This window comes from Scyliorhinus torazame, chromosome 11 (assembly GCF_047496885.1).
Source record: "Scyliorhinus torazame isolate Kashiwa2021f chromosome 11, sScyTor2.1, whole genome shotgun sequence".
In the NCBI taxonomy this organism is placed as follows: domain Eukaryota; kingdom Metazoa; phylum Chordata; class Chondrichthyes; order Carcharhiniformes; family Scyliorhinidae; genus Scyliorhinus; species Scyliorhinus torazame.
In genome coordinates, this window is record NC_092717.1 from 90251897 (window position 1) to 90268944 (window position 17048).

General features: G+C 44.6%; 1 protein-coding gene across 8 annotated transcripts in view; it reads left to right on the plus strand.

Annotated features, from left to right (window-relative positions):
* The first annotated feature begins 931 nt into the window (after positions 1–931).
* LOC140385372 (transmembrane protein 200A-like) overlaps positions 932–17048 on the plus strand; it is an 83835-nt gene continuing 67718 nt past the window's right edge. For 4 of the 8 annotated variants that reach the window (XM_072467459.1, XM_072467458.1, XM_072467462.1 and 1 more), the window contains exon 1: positions 933–1362. The gene's annotated coding sequence lies outside the window, so the exon portion shown is untranslated. Of the gene's footprint in view, positions 1363–1521; positions 1561–17048 lie in introns of those variants that run through there. The other 4 variants (XM_072467464.1, XM_072467463.1, XM_072467460.1 and 1 more) reach the window with 4 other exon arrangements.

A 17048-nucleotide genomic window follows, 5' to 3' on the forward strand; every position in this document is an offset into this window, starting at 1 on the left:
TAATGCAATGTTGATTTACCTGCACCAGGTGGACTATAATTGGTCAAGAAAGTAGCTCAACGCACCTCTCAGGGGCATTTAGGGATGAGTAACAAAAGCTGGCCTTGCCAGTAATGCTCACAGCCAATAAAAGAACAAATAAAATGAAGCAAAGTGAATTCATTACAGGCTAAAAGCTTTGATAAATGCCCTTGTAAACTATGAGATGCTCAAAAGCTCAGTTTCAAATTATCTTTCTATTGTGCCGATAGTATTTGAAGCTATTTTAGCAGATGTTACAGAAAAACATTTGAACCACAGTACGAAAATAATTTATAATAATTTGACAACAGGGATTTTTCTTCGATAAGGTAACAATTTCCACTGGGAAGCTCAAACGACGGTGAAAGTAAAAGTGCAAATTAGGCATTGATGACATCGGTGGAATAAACAGATCAGAGAAGAACTTAATGCATTTGGGTGTCATTTAGTTTCCTGATTATGGTTTTTTAATGCAATGAGAAGATAATGAGCATATTCCTGTACACAGCATGATGAGTAAGCACTCAAAAGCCTGTGGCGGCAGCTGCACATATACATTTTATCTTTGTGAGCTCCATGGGCAGGTATAAGGATTAGTAAAAGCATAGTTTTAATTCTGTTTTAATGGGGATAAGGTAGAAAACGAGGTTCTAATACATGTTAATTATCAAGGACATTGCCATTTACTGTATCTCTCACGGTACAAACTCAGGTGTACATTTCGCTTCATGAAGTTCCTGTTCAGACATCGGTTAATTTTCCTCCAATCTATATGGTGTGTTTTGTGTGGGGGGCACACAGATCTATCTGCCTGGTGTAGTGTTTGTTTGTTTGAGACTTAAATCAGAAATGGTGTGAATGATTTCCCTAGCTCTGCTTTGCTTTACAGGCGGCGGAGTACGCGGTTTTAAATGAGCAGAGAGAAAGCTTTTGTTGCTGAAGAGAGGAGAGTTTAAATGGCAATTACTCCCTCATGCTGCAGCGACGGTATCCTAGCAACCGCAGAGTCCGGGAAGGCGATCGTCAGATCAGCAGCTGCACAGGGGACAAATAACAACAAAACACAACCGGCCACTCCTCCCCAACCCCCCCATTGTTTTTGATTTAGGACAACAGATAAATAACGGAGGGCGGGAAAAAAAAATGCGAAGCCACCCAGATGATAACTGTTTACTTTCTCGACTTGCACAAGATGGGGAGCGGCCTGTCTTTGCCTCGGCTGCCCGGGGCCAGTGAAGAGGCTGAGAGCGGCCGGGAGGGCCGGAGCTCGCCCCCGACAGGCCCATCGAGGTCTCCCTGACTGAGCCGAGCCCAGCCGCCGGAGCCCTGAGAATCTGTCCGGTAAGTGCGAGCCCTCCCCATCTCATGCCACCCCTCCCCGGCCTCCATTTTGAAACGAGTGAGTTTAACTGTCAGCAACGTCTGGTAAATGTTTTTCTCTTCTCTTTCCCCCCCCCCCCCCCCCCCGGCGGGTTCCAAAGTTCGTCGGTTCCCTTCGATGTGACACTTTAGGAATACAATAGTGCTGTTTCCTGAGAGGTAAATGTGTTTTTAATTGCGTAAGAGTGATAATCGAGTTTGGTGCTACCCTCGATTTTTCACCATCGCTTAACGGAATATTTCCCGTTTTTAAGAAAACGTTAAGTAGATAATTAGAGGTTTTCGTTTTATCCGAGAAAGTGCCTAACATTCTTTGCCATGATAACATCGCCGCGAAGTAGCTTTGATTGCCACGGGTCTATTGTTTTCGAACGCTTTCAAACACAAGAGCTAAACAAGTCAACAAACACATCCATCTGTAGGCGACAGTCTTCCAGTGCCGTCGTTCAACGGCACAAGTATAAAAGTCACAAACAAACCGGAATCTGAATATACAACTTAATTAAAGTATTTTTTTTCGGGAAAATAAATTCTACCATTTATCAGTCTGCCTCCACTTGTTTTTACAATAAATATAATCCCACGTAAAAGTGCTTGACCAGGCATAAACTGGATGGAGTTGATCCGATTTCCAAGTTGGTACACTTTCGAGACAAAACTCACCTCTAAATTTGAGATTTAATTTTAAGATGAAATTGGTTTATGGGTGCTTTGAAAAATTTAATTGACATAATTTACTAGCAATGCTTTAATTTTAAAGAAATGTGTAAAAACACGAAATAATTATTCTTCCTTTTATTATCGTTATCACTCATTATCTACTTAAAATGTGACGTTTCCCTAGCCGGCAGAAGAGGCTAAAAACTGCGCACCAATTCTTTCCTTGCAAAGCCACAGGCTCTCACTTCGTTAAAATAATGTTGTCAGTACGGTTTGTCTGTTTCCCCCATAGAGATATACATTATAAGTGTTAACAAATTGGCATGATATTTGTTTTCATCGGTTTTCTAAACTAAAACGTCCTGATTTTCTGGAAAATAAAACGATCATTTTCCTCAACATGTAACCCCCTGCTGAATATGCTCTGTGTGAAACCTCTATTTACTTGTTCGAAGCATGTGCCTGTCTGAGGGTCTGTAAATCTAAAATATACTTTTGTATAAATTTGGTAATGTTTATATAACTTGGAAACACGTGGTGGCGTAATTGGAGTACCCATACAATGATTATTAATTCTGCTTACATGGTCTACTTGACATTCTAAGGCCAATTTCTAGAGTTCACAGTTTTGTGAAAACAAAATGTAAAGTTTATTGATTTTCGTTCAGATTGCCTGTTATATATGTATTGACGATAGACTGGCTGTACACATAGTGACAGCTAGAAAGGCTGTATAGAAAGGAAAGTTAACTGAAGCAACCTTACTGTATCTTGAGTGATAAGTGTGTCAGGCTACCAATAATTGTACTGCCAATCAGGCTTTAAAATGATTTTGCTTGTGGATCTACCTTTCTGCTAGTTAATTGATGTAACAGCTAAGGACATGAGACAAGAAAATAAATAGAAATAACAAGTAAGACCAACACTAATGCATTTGTTCGGTGCATATTGTCCTGGATTGCTCTTTCTCATTTTCCAAAGATTTGCTGTTTGTTAATTTGGACATTCTGAATTCTCCCTCCGTGTACCCGAACAGGTGCCGGAATGTGGTGACTAGGGGGTTTTCACAGTAACTTCATTGCAGTGGGTTGGCCTATTTGTGACAATAAAGATTATTATTATTGTTATTATCTCCTTCATCTTAATCATCAAAGTAGCATGCTGCTCCCTCTAAATTCATTTTTGCTCCATATTAAAATAATTAGAAATCGCTGGAAAAGTCAACTTAAAACTTTTTATGTTTTCCATTGCATGTTCTGAGCTACATTTTTGTAAATCTGTTTTAAAATGTTTATTTGAAATTATTATAGACACCAAGATGTTTAACCAGCTATTATATCAATGAGGTGAATGGAGAAAGGCTGTTTCAAACAGTTTTTTAAAAAAAAAAGTAACTTAACTTGCTAGTCTGCAGAAAACAAACCCTTTTCTTCTTTATTGGAAACTTGGGCAAACTATTGCTAGAATGTCTTGCAAATGTGGAAATATTGTGAATGTTATTCCTGTTCACATACAATATCTCATTTGCAATTTATGAAATTGCATATAGTCAATCAGATCTCTAAATCAGAGAGAACTGATTCACTAAAGAAAATGAAAAAAATCCTACACTCATATGGAATTGAGATACTGTAATATATCCAAGTATTTTATTATGATTTCTGGAAATCTTTGTCAACTGCATGTTTCTAAATCAGAATTCATAAACTTTGTGTTAATATTCTGACACCCATTCTCATCTTGTGTCCGTGGCGCATTCACTGCTTTCCCTCTTAAAAGCCCGTTACCAATTAAGTCAATAAAATGTTTTTAAAAAAGTGACTTGAATGTTTATTACAAAATAATAGGCCAGGGATGGGTTGGAGTTGCATGGGCCTCATTCATTTATTGATCCTTGATAAATCTGGATTGATATGAATGTGCAATTCTCACCTGCCTAAATTTAAACCTACACCAGTTTTATGGACATAATTTTGTCATTGTAAGTTTCCATTCATGCACAATTAATTGTATGATTTTAAAACAAAATTAATTAGACTTTTATTAATGCAAAATAAAATTATTGCATCTGTTTTTTTGGTTACTAGTGGACCACAAAATTTACTCCTCCCTTATGCTGATAACTTAATAAAAAGCTTGATTTTATAAAATAAATAAGCTTGTATTGTTCAATTTATAAGTCTTCTGGTTATCATTATTTTGTATGTCACCCTATCAAAGACTTTAACATGTAGGTCTCCATATGAAATATATTTACTAACCAAGAAAAATGACATGTTTATCATATAACATTGATTTGGAAAGAATTGTCACCATACCAACAGACTAGCTTGTAGTAGGAGTTACTTTTTAATGGACAGTTTATGACAGGGTCAAATGATTATCATGTATTCAGTAGGAAGAAAGCACTCACCGGCCACTGTGATAAAGATTTTTGTCTGCCTTGTTCCTCATTTGAAAATTTTAATTGGATGTGGAGACGGATTTGTTCTTTTCAGAATAATACAATGCAGAAGAGGCCCTGTACCGACGCATGAAAGACACCTGACCTACCTAATCCCATTTGCCAGCACTTGGCCCATAGCCTTAAATGTTATGAAATGCCAAGTGCTCATCCTGGTATTTTTTAAAGGATATGAGCAACCCACCTCTACCACCCTTCCAGGCAGTGCATCCCAGACTGTCACCGCCCTCTGGGTAAAAACGTTTTTCCTCAAACCCCCCCTAATCCTCCTGCCTCTCATCTTGAACTTGTATCCTCTTGTACCTAACCCTTCAACCATGGGGAACAGCTGTTCTATATCCACCCTGTCCATGCCCCTCATAACCTTGTACACCTCAATCAAGTCACCCCTCCGTCATCTCTGCTCCAGCAAAAACAATCCAAACTCTCTTCATAACTTAAATGTTTCATCCCCAGGCAACATCCTGATGAATTGCCTCTACACCCCCCCCCCCCTACCCCAGTGCAATCATATTGTTCCTATAATGGCATGACCAGAATTGCACACAGTACTCCAGCTGTGGCCTCACCAAAGTTCTATACAACTCCACCATGACCTCCCTGCTTTTGTAATCTATGTGTTGATTGATAAAAGCGAGTGTCCCATATGTCTTTTTCACCACCATATTAACCTGCCCTTCTGCTTTCCGAGGTCTATGGACAAACACGCCAAGGTCCCTTTGTTCCTTGGAACTTCCCAGTGTCAGTCCATTCACTGAATATTTCCTTGTCAAATTACTCCTTCCAAAGTGCATCTCCTCACACTTTTCAGGGTTAAATTCCATCTGCCACTTTTTTGCCCATTTGACCATCCCATCAATATCTTCCTGTTACCCAAGGCATTCAACCTCATTGTTAACCACCCGGCCAATCTTTGCATTATCCGCTAACTTACTGATCCTACCATCCACATAGCCATCTATGTCATTTTATATAAATGATAATCAATAGGGGACCCAGCACAGATCCCTGTGGTACGTCACTGGACAATGGCTTCCAGTCTCTAATGCAGCCTTCTGTCATCACACTCTGTCTCCTAAAGCTGAGCCAATTTTGAATCCACCTTATCAAATTTCCCTGTATCCCATGTGCATTTGCCTTCTTTATAAGTCTCCCATGTGGGACCTTGTCAAAGGCTTTGCTAAAATCTATGGAAACTACATCAACTGCACTACCCTCCTCTATACACATGGTCAAAAAATTGCATCAAATTTGTTAGGCATGAACTCCCTCTGAAAAAGCCACGCTGACTATTCCTGATAAAACCTTGCCTCTTCAAGTGGAGATAGATTCTCTACCTAATAATTTTCTTCAATAGTTTCCTTACCACTGACGTGAGACTCACTGGTCTGTAGTTCCCTGGCTTATCTCTACAATCTTTCTTAAATAGTGGGACCATATTAGCTGTTCTCCTGTCCTCTGACACCTCTGCCATGGCCAGAGAGGAATTAAAAATTTGAGTCAGTGCCCTTGCAATCTCCTCCCTAGCCTCCCACAGCATTGTGGGACATAATTCACCCAGAGGTGGAGATTTGTTCACTTTTAAGCCTGCCAACACCTCTGATAACTTGTCACTCCCAATGGCAATTTGCTGAAGTACCTCAGTCTCTCTCCCCGAGTTCCATATCTGCCCCCTCATTCCCTTGGGTGAAGACAGATGTGAAATATTTGTTTAACATCCTACCAATGTCCTCTGCCTCCACCCACAGATTTTCCCCTTGGTCCCGAATGGGCCCTATTCTTCCCCTGATTATCCTCTTCCCATTAATATACTTTGAGAATATCTTGGGATTTTCCTTACTTTTACCTGCCAGAGCTTTCTCATATCCCCTCTTTACTCTCCTAATTGCTTTCTTAAGCTCCCTCCTGTGCTTTCTGTACTCCACTAATGCCTCCTTTGATTTGCTCCCCTTGTATTTGCTAAAAACCTCTCTTTTCCTTCTCATCAATTTCATTGAATGTCTCTGGTCATCCATGGTTCTCTGGGTTTGTTACGCCTTCCTATTACCCTCGATGGAACATGTTAGGCCTGTACCCTCCCCATTTCCTTTTTGGACCCCCCCCCCCCCCCCCCCCCCCGCTCCTTTGTGGATTTCTCCACAAGTAACTCTTTCCAGTCTACCTTGGCCAGGTGATGCCTTATTTTACTCAAATCTGCTCTCCCTCAATCCAACACCTTTTTTTTTTTTTTTGCAACTTGTCTATTTCTTTGTCCATAACAAACTTAAATTGTACCATATTGTGGTCACTATCATCAAAATGCTCCCCCATCACACATCAAATACCTGTCCGGCTTCATTCTCCAGAATTAGGTCCAGAAATACACCATCCCTTGTCGGATCCTCTACATATTGAGCTAAAAGGTTCTCCTGTGTACATTTTAACAATTCCACTTCGTCTAAGCCCTTAACACGATGATTATTCCAATTAATGCTGGGAAAGTTGAAATCACCTCATATAATTACCCTATTATTATTTTTACACATCACTGCGAATTGTACACTAATTTGCTCCTCCATTTCTACTGACTATCTGGAGTTCTATAATACACGCCTAGCAATGTGGCTGACTCTTTTTTATTCCTAAACTCTACCCACAAAGCTTCATTTGATGCCTCCCACCAAAATATCATCTCTCCTTACTGCAGTAACTGACTCCTTAACTAATAATGCAATGCCCCCTCCTCTTTCAGCCCCTCCCCTGTCTCGCCTGACGATTCTATATCCAGGCATGTTGAGCTGCCAATCTTGCCCCTCCCTCAACCTTGTCTCTGTGATGGCGAGTATATGTCAATCCTCACCCTTAACTCATCTGTTTTACCTGTAATATTCCTGGCATTAAAGTAGAGGCCATCCAGCCTTGTCTTACTCCCTTGGAACCTACTACCACTGTATTCCCTCTGACTTGATTGCATTTCTGTATTATGCTGTGTCCCTATTCTGCTAACAGTCTGCATTCCCTTCCCTGCAGAATTAGTTTAAACTCCTCCCAACAATACTAGCAAACCCACCAGCAAGAATATTAGCCCCGTTCTGGTTCAGATGTAGACCATCCTGCTTGTACACGTCCCACCTTTCCCAGAAACGGTCCCAGTGGTCCAGAAATCAAAAACCCTCCCTCCTGTAGCAACTCTTAAACCATGCATTCATCTGCTCTATTCTCCTATTTCTGTACTCGCTAGCATGCGGCACTGGGAGTAACCGGAGATTACAACTCGAGAGGTCCTGCTCTTTAGTCTACTGCGTAACTCCCTGAATTCTTGATGCAAGCCCTCATCCCTCTTTCTACTTATGTCATTGGTACCACCATGTACCATTTACTCAGAGTGGTGCTGTACTGTTCTATGACCTCTGCCTTATCACCCTCCCCCTTCAGGATGCTCTGCAGCCATTCAGTGACATCCCGGATCATGTCACCAATACAATTTTCTTTAATTGTATTGTGGAGGGTGGGGAGGGGAGTTCACCTGGACTATGGTGCTACTCTTATCCAGGGCAGATTGAGTCGAATATTGGAATTAGCTTTGAAATAATGCTGGGCACAGTTGGATACAAGTAGAAGCAGTTTATTGAGATAACTTTGGGGAAAAAAGTTATTAGTGTTGCCTGGGGCACATGTTATGCTGCAGATTGTTCTGCAATGGACATAATCATGCTTGGTTCTGCAGGCTCAATTCTGTAATTCAAATTTGAATCAAGTGATTACTTCTGTTTCCCAGCAATTTGAGACAAATTGCTACTGATTAGTTAAAAGCAAGCTAAAGACTGACAGTTTTTTTAAAAGTACACTACAGATAGTTATATTGCCTAATAAGAGTTACTATTTTACTTGAGAACAATATTGAATTAGAGTTTATGCCTTTTAAATTAGGGTATTCATATTTGACTCATTTATTTTTCATAATCGTAGTTTAGTTTTCATTTTAGTGTGGGATCATGCTTGCAGCCATTTCTAATTCTGACAAATGAAATACTGATTAATATTCTGGAGAGAAGAAAATAGCTTAAATGAGGTGGGGAAAAATTGTCTCTGCACTATTCCTCATCTCTCCTATGAATTATGATTTGATTGTTCATTCTGTTATAGCAAACCATTAATTATGCTAGACAACAAAGAAGGTGTGTAAATGCAAGCACATCATATATAAAGTGGCAGAAAATATTCTTGGCTAGGTTCTACAGTATACTTTATTTTTCTTTTAAACTACCAAGGGGTTACGCGAGAGTCTGACATTTCTACAACTTACACTTTGTTCACCCACGATCTCAATCGCCTTTGTCCCATTAAAACTATTCCTCTCTTACCTTTATCGTTTCCTTAATATGGGTATCACCTCTATTCTCATAAGTCTTAGGGTTGCAAGCTTAGAGCATCAATGATGTGGAGATCAAGCTTAGAGCATCAATGGCAGACAATTGATTTCATCATTCATTGGTTGATCTGAATGGACCACATCGATCTCTCTCACGTCCTGCTCTCTACAAATCTTGCTCATTATTCCAGTATCATCTTGAAATGCAAAGATAACCCTGGCTTCTCTTCTCCACCAGAGACAATCTTCTTAAACCCTTCTCTCCTTCCTCATTCACACTCAACTCCAACAAGTGTGTGGAATGCGTGAATATTGTCTCAGTGGATCGGAAGGTAACACTATTCAAGAAAGGAGGGAAAGAGAATACCAGGAACTACAAGTCAAGCAAGAGAATACCAGGAACTACAAGTCAAGCTGATGAAAGGCAATGTGGAAATGCTAGAACCAATTATTAAGGAAGTGGCAAAAGGGCAGTTAGAAAAAAAAGTATGATCAGTGTCAGAAAAACAGGTAGTTTAAATAAGCTATAATTGTATTCTTAAATATTAGAAATAAGGTATAGATTTAAGTGGGTTTAATTTAGTAATTTTGTGAAGGATAGGATAAAATTCTAGTTAGATTCATGTTAAACAGATATGGGTATTTTGGTTTCAGTCCAAACCATGTTTCTATTGCGCGGAGAGTGTTTACAGTGGGAAAAGTAAACACTAACTTGCAGGAGGATTGAGCTGTTGAATAGCAACCAGGTACACTTTACGGAGAAGACCTTTTTTTTGAGTTTTTAGTTCTCCCTGTAACCAGAGAATAGAAGGAACTTTGCAGAGAGAGAAGGAACATCTCTCACAGCTTTTCTGGAAGAAGAGCCATACAACTGAGTAAGGGACAAAGAAGACAAGTTCCAGAAAATTGAAGAACAGCTAGTTAAGGAAATGCGAGAAATAAGTTTCCAGGAAGTCTGAAGTTAAACAAACAGAGGAAACTAGAACATAGTACTAAGCCACAGACGAGAGCTGAGAAGGAGTTGGCTAGTAAGAAGCCAGAAAGATATGTGAAGTGGTCCTAAGGTTTATGAAGTGAGAGGTGAAATAATTGTGGAAAAATCAGTAGCTGGAACTTTGAGTTTGTGTAAAACCATTCAAGACAAAGGAATCGTGAAAGGACAGGTGGAAAACCTGGAGGTAGATCTTTGATGAAAAGCATTGTTTGAAAGAATAAAGTGTCTTTTTGAGAATGGAGTTTGGAAATACTCATGTGACAATCATCTGGGGGAAAATTGAGGAGAAAACCATAGAAGATCGATTGAGTAGCATCTGCCATTTGGTTTCAGAATGGGGTGTTATCCTTGAAATCTCATGTATGCTTGTGAAGTTGAGGGGGAATGAAGAGATATTATATTATAATCAAACTTTACATGTTTAGTTTAAAATGGTTTTTTTTCATCTTTAAAAACAAATTGGCAGTCCTGTGACTCTTTTCCTCCACCTTGCCTCAGAAAAGTAAAGCATTACAGTCTTCTGAGTCCGGGTTCCATTCTGAGACCTTCTTATCCATTAGTAACACCAACTAGAATCGTTACATCAGACAGTGTTAATTTGAGGAGGCAGTGGTATTGTCGCTGGACTAATAATCCAGAGATCCAGTCATTCTCTGGGGATCCAGGTTTGAATCCCACCATGGCAGATGGTGAAATTTAAATTAAATGGGAAAAAATCTGAAATTAAAAATCTAAAGATGACCATGAAACCATTGTCAATTGTCATAAAACCCATCTGGTTCACTAATGTCCTTCAGGGAAGAAAATCTGTCGTCCTTACCTGGTCATTAGACTCCAGACCAACAACAATGTGGTTGACTCTTAAAAGAACTCCGGGATGGGCAATAAATGTCCCAGCCAGCGATGGCCACAACCCATAAAGAAATATTAAAAATATATATATATTGAACATTTTTTAATGAATACAGACTTTCTCAAGATGCAAAAACTCCATAAGATTCCCCAGCCGTACTGAGGCATTGGGTGGAGAAGCTGACCTCAACTCCATTAGCACCCGCCTCCAAGCAATCAGCAAGGCAAAGGCTAAGACATCCGCTCCTGCACCTGTCTGCAGGTCTGCCCCCCACCGCCCCCCCCCCAAACAGGGGGCTAGGCTTCAATTCCATCTGTAGAATTGCCGACATGGTGCTGAAGAAGGGAACCCAAATTCTCACCTGTCCAGAACATATGCACATGCTTTTCCGGGTCCCTCCCACAACAATCACACTTGTCTTCCACCACTCAACAACCAACTCATCCTGCCCCTAATAAAGTGCGGCAGGTGCACCACCTTCGACTGTATCAGCCCCAGTCTCGCGCACGATGAAGAAGTGTTCACCCTACTCAAGGCCTCAAACCACACCCCACTCATCTTAGTCCCCACCAGGGATGCATTATCCTTCCATAAAGGCACACTCCTCCTCCATCCCTATGAGCGACAGAACCCTCTCCAACAACAATGAGAATGGTGGCACTACTGAAAACGACGGGCGACCTTCCTCACAAAATCCCTCACCTGGAGGTATCTATAGTTTCTGACTGTGAAAGCCCAAACTTCTCTGATAACCCCTCTGGATTCGCAAACCGCCCCTCCAGAAACAAGCCTCCCAAACCTTCCACCGCCTTGTCCACGAAACCTGGCATCCAATCTTGTCGGCTCAGATATGTGGAATTGCTGCCATATTTTCAATGTTGCAACCACCGCCAGATTACACAAAAACCTCCCTGGAGAAAACGGAAGCCGGGTCGTCGCCAGAGCCCGCAGCCCCGACCCACTACATGAACCCAAAGTCATCCTCACCAAAACTGCCTCCTGGTCCCCACAGCAGCCCAACACCTTCTCCGTATTTGCCACCCAATAATAGAAGATCAGACTTGGCAACATCAAGCCCCCAGATTGCCTGTCCCTCTCAGAACTCAATCCTAGCAACCGTAACTGCCCAAATAAAGGACTAAATCCGTCTCTCTATCCCTACAAATAACGCTTTTGGAAAAAACCCAGCAAACGTTGGAATAGGAACAGAAACCATGGCAGAATATTGAACTTCATTGACGGCAATCGGCCAGTCAAGAACAGTGATGGTATCCCACCTCTACAGGTCAACCTTAACCCTACCCGGCAGAGTCGTAAAGTTTAATTTCTGAAGCCAAGCACAATCCCTCGTTATCTGCACCCCTAAATACCTAAAATGCGTGCCCATCAAACGAAATGGCAATTTCCCAGATTAGCTCCCTTCTCAGGCAGGGTAACCCAAAAGAAGGGCAGTCTTCTCAAAATGTAACTTGTACCCAGAGAACGCACCAAACCGCTTCAACAGCACCATTATGCTCCCTATTGCCGGCACTGTGTCTGAGAGGTACAGTAATAAGCCATCATGGACCTCGGGTGGTGGCCACGGAGAGAGATAGAGTGAAAGATGGTGGAGGGCTCTGGGGCGTTGTTGTCCATCCAGTGCTCTACTGAACAATTGGTTGACGATTTGAATGCTAAGTTCCTGCAACAGAGACCTAAAACATGAGGAGACGGGAAAGTGCACCTGGGAAGGAAACATACTATGGATCTACCAGGACTTGGGTGTGGAGTTGGCCAAGCCGTGGGCTGGGTTCAATTGGATCAAGGCGGACCTCTACAAGGAACAGGTGAAGTTTGGGGTGTTGTATCCTGCTTGTCCATGGGTCAAGAACCAGAATCGAGAATTCTATTTTGATACGCCTGAGGAGGCGAGTGAATGTATGAGAGACCATGGCCACGGAGACTTGTGAGGACATTGACTTTGGAGATGCGAATGTGGGTATGTACGCAAGGCGGATTGTGTATTTACTGTGTTTGGGTGCAGACTGGGTAAGTGTGTTTTACTGTTCTTGTGGACTTGTGGGTGAAGGGTGGCTGGGAGGTAGGGAGGTAAGCCGAAGCCCAGAGTGGGGGCCCACCATGCTAGCCTTCAGTCTCTGAAACTGCCATGGGTCCACCCACCCCATGTGTTCCCCAACAGCTCCTTTGCCATGGCCTAAATCTTCAGCAATCTAGGGCATGACCGGTCCAACCTAGGTTCCAACACCGTATTAAAATCCCCCCTCCCATAATCAGCCGATCCATGTCCAGGCCTGGAATCTTTGCTAAAGCCCGCCTCAGAAATTCCACACTGTCTTAATTTGGGGCATACACTTTCACCAGTACCACCAGCTTACTTCCAACTTCCTACCCCCGGGTCAGTCACACTAATCCCCACCTGAAAAGCCACTCTCTTATTGATCAACACCGCCAGCCTCATCTGGTCCCTCAACATCAGGTGTGTCTCCTGAAGAAGCACAACGTGAAGTGGGGGTTCTAACTGTGGAGGGAGGGGAAATGGGGGGGCGGCTGGGTTTTCTTTTTCTTTGTTTATGGGGGGGGCTAAGTGGTGGGTGGATAATGACGTAGGTGGATTTGGTGTGGCGTATTTAGTTAAGGGGAGATGATGGTGAACATCTTTGGGAGGGCCCAAAGTGAACCTGGGGGAGCTGGTCAAAGAAGGGCTATAGGCTTCCGGTTGCGGCGATGACCAGCTAAGCCGCATCTTTCGGCACCTCCCGTTTCAACGGACCTTTGGGCTCTTATCGGGAGCCCCAACAGAAATTTTTTGCGGCCAAACCCAGTGTGAGGTGACAAAGGAAGGAGTCCCCCCGGGTGTGGATGGAAAGGAGCGATAGTAGTGGCCGGATTGCGGAGGATCCTTTGGAGCAGTGGCAGAGAAGAGAAGGGAGAAGCAAGATGGCGGCCGAGGGAGCCCAGATGGTATGGGGCCCGGAACAGCAGGAGTTCCTCCGACTATGTGTGGAGGAGCTCAAGAAAGAGGTGCTGGCGCCGATGTTACTGGCAATCGAGGGACTAAAGGAAACACAAAAGGTCCAGGCGATGGAGCTCTGTGGAGTGAAGGCAAAGGCAGCCGAGAACGAAGACGAGATACAGGGCCTGGTGGTAAAAACAGAGACGCACGAGGCACTACACAAGAGGTGCATAGAAAGGCTGGAAGCCCTGGAGAACAGCTCGAGGAGGAAGAACCTACGGATTTTAGGTCTCCCTGAAGGAACAGAGGGAGCGGATGCTGGGGCGTATGTGAGTACGATGCTCCACACTCTAATGGGAGCTGAGGCCCCAACGGGCCCTCTGGAAGTGGAGGGAGCATACCGGGTCCTCGTGAGAAGACAAAAGGCAGGGGAAACACCAAGAGCAATAGTGGTGAAGTTCCATCGCTACAGGGAGACGTTCCTGAACTGGGCTAAGAAGACACGGAGTAGCAAGTGGGAGAACGTGGTGATACGCGTGTATCAAGACTGGAGTGTGGAGGTGGCGAGAAGGAGGGCGAGTTTCAACCGGGCCAAGGCGGCGCTCCATAGGAAGAAAGTCAAGTTTGGGATGCTGCTGCCGGCGAGATTGTGGGTCACACATCAGGGCAAACACCACTACTTCGAGATGGCGGAGGAGGCATGGACATTCATTCAGGAAGAGAAATTGGTCTAGACTTGAGAAATTGATGCCCGGAGAGGGATAGCGAGGTGGTGGCACAGAAATGTAGAGAGGGGAGGGCTAATGTGTAATAATGTTGGACGGGGAATTTTTTTTCTCTCTTTTTTTCCCCATCCCCCGATGTAGGGGACATGAAGAAATGAGGGCGCCGGTGGAAAAGGGGACAGGGAAAGGGAATGAGGGAACTGCGCCATTAGGGGTGGGGCCGAGAGGAAGGCGCGGGTATTTTCCCGCGCTATGGAAACTATGGCGGGAAAAAAGGGCGCAGGAAGGAAGGGAGCCTCACATGCAGGGAGGTCAAAGGATGGCCGAGGTCAGCCAGAGTTAGCTGACTTCCGGAAGCAATATGGGGAAAGTAATCAAGCTGGGGGGGGGGAACGACTAGAGTAAGGGGGAGCTGATACGAGACGAGGTGGTCGGGATGGGAGGGCGCCGTCTGGGGGACAGACGGGTGCGTGAGACCTGGGTAAGGAGATGGTTTAAAAAAGGGGATGGCTAGTCGTAGTCGACAGGGGGGGGGGGGGGTTTAAATGGCCCCCCAACCCGGCTGATCACGTGGAATGTGAGAGGTTTAAATGGGCCGATTAAGAGGGCAAGGGTGTTTGCGCACTTAACTACGTCTGCCTTCAGTCTCTTTATGCTCCAGGAGACGCACCTGAAGTTAGCGGATCAGGTTAGACTAAGGAAAGGATGGGTGGGGCAGGTATTCCACTCCGGGTTGGACGCGAAAAACAGAGGGGTGGCAATACTGGTGGGGAAACGTGTATCGTTCGAGGCTAAGACCATAGTGGTGGATAGTGGGGGCAGGTATGTGATGGTGAGTGGCAGATTGCAGGGTGAGGCGGTTGTGCTGGTGAACGTATATGCCCCGAACTGGGATGACGCGGGATTCATGAAGCGAATGCTGGGACGTATCCCGGACCTGGAGGTGGGAAACTTGTTAATGTGGGAGACTTTAACACCGTGCTTGACCCAGGGCTGGACCGGTCCAGATCCAGGACCGGGAGAAGGCCGGCAGCGGCCAGGGTACTTAGGGGATTCATGGAGCAAATGGGGGGAGTAGATCCGTGGAGATTTGCCAGACCGATGGGTAAAGAGTTTTCCTTTTTCTCCCACGTCCACAAGGTATATTCCCGGATAGACTTTTTTGTTTTGGGAAGGGCACTGATCCCGAGGGTGGCAGGAACGGAGTACTCGGCTATAGCCGTGTCAGATCATGCCCCGCAGTGGGTGGATCTGGAATTGGGAGAGGAAAGGGAGCAGCGCCACTCTGGCGATTAGACATGGGACTACTGGCGGACGAGGTGGTATGCGGAAGGGTGAGGGGATGTATCGAAAGATACCTGGAGGTCAATGACTATGGGGAGGTCCAAGTGGGAGTAGTATGGGAAGCGCTGAAGGCGGTGGTTAGAGGAGAGCTGATTTCCATCAGGGCCCACAAGGGGAAACGAGGGTAAAGACAGCGAGAGATTAGTAGGGGAAATTGAGGGTGGATATGAAGTATGCAGAGGCCCCAGACGAAGGGCTATACAGGGAAAGACTAAGATTACAGACGGAGTTTGACCTGCTGATCACGGGAAAGGCAGAGACACAGTGGAGGATGGCACAGGGGATGCAATATGAATATGGGGGAAAAGGCGAGCCGGCTGCTGGCCCAACAACTTCGGAAGAGGGGGGCGGCGAGAGAGATTGGAGGAGTTAGTGACGAAACGGGAAAGATGGAGCAGAGAGCAGGGAAAGTGAACGAGGTGTTCAAGACCATTCTATGAGAGGCTGTACAAGTCCCAACCCCCGGAGGGGAAAGAGGGAATGATACACGTTTTGGACCAGCTAGAGTTCCCGAGGGTGGAGGGGCAGGAGGTGGCAGGTCTGGGGGCGCAGATTGAGGTGGATGAGGTGATCAAAGGAATTGCAAGCAGGGAAGGCCCCGGGACCAGATGGGTTCCCAGTGGAATTTTATAGGAAGTATATGGACCTGTTGGCCCCGCTTTTGGCGAGAACCTTTAATGAGGCTAAGGAAAGGGGGACATTACCCCCGACAATGTCGGAGGCGACGATATTGCTAATTCTGAAACGAGACAAAGACCCGCTGCAGTGAGGGTCATACAGGCCCATCTCCCTCTTAAACGTAGACGCCAAACTGCTGGCCAAAGTGATGGCGACAAGGATGGAGGATTGTGTCCCAGGGGTGGTACATGACGACCAGACAAGGTTTATTAAGGGGAGACAATTGAATGACAATGTACGAAGGTTGCTGGGGGTGATGATGATGCCCCCACCGGAGGGGGAGGCAGAGATAGTGGTGGCGATGGATGCAGAGAAGGCATTCGATAGGGTGGAGTGGGACTATTTGTGGGAGGTGCTGAAGAGATTTGGGTTCGGGGAGGGGTTCATTAGATGGGTTAGACTCTTGTACGCGGCCCCGGTGGCAAGCGTTGTTACAAACAGGCAAAGATCGGGATACTTTCGACTACACATGGGGTACAAGACAAGGGTGCCCCCTGTCCCCGTTACTGTTCGCGTTGGCAATTGAACCATTGGCCACAGCGCTGAGGGACTCTAAGAAGTGCAGGGGGGGTGCTTAGAGGGGGAGAGGAACATCGAGTATCACTATATGCAGACGATTTGCTGC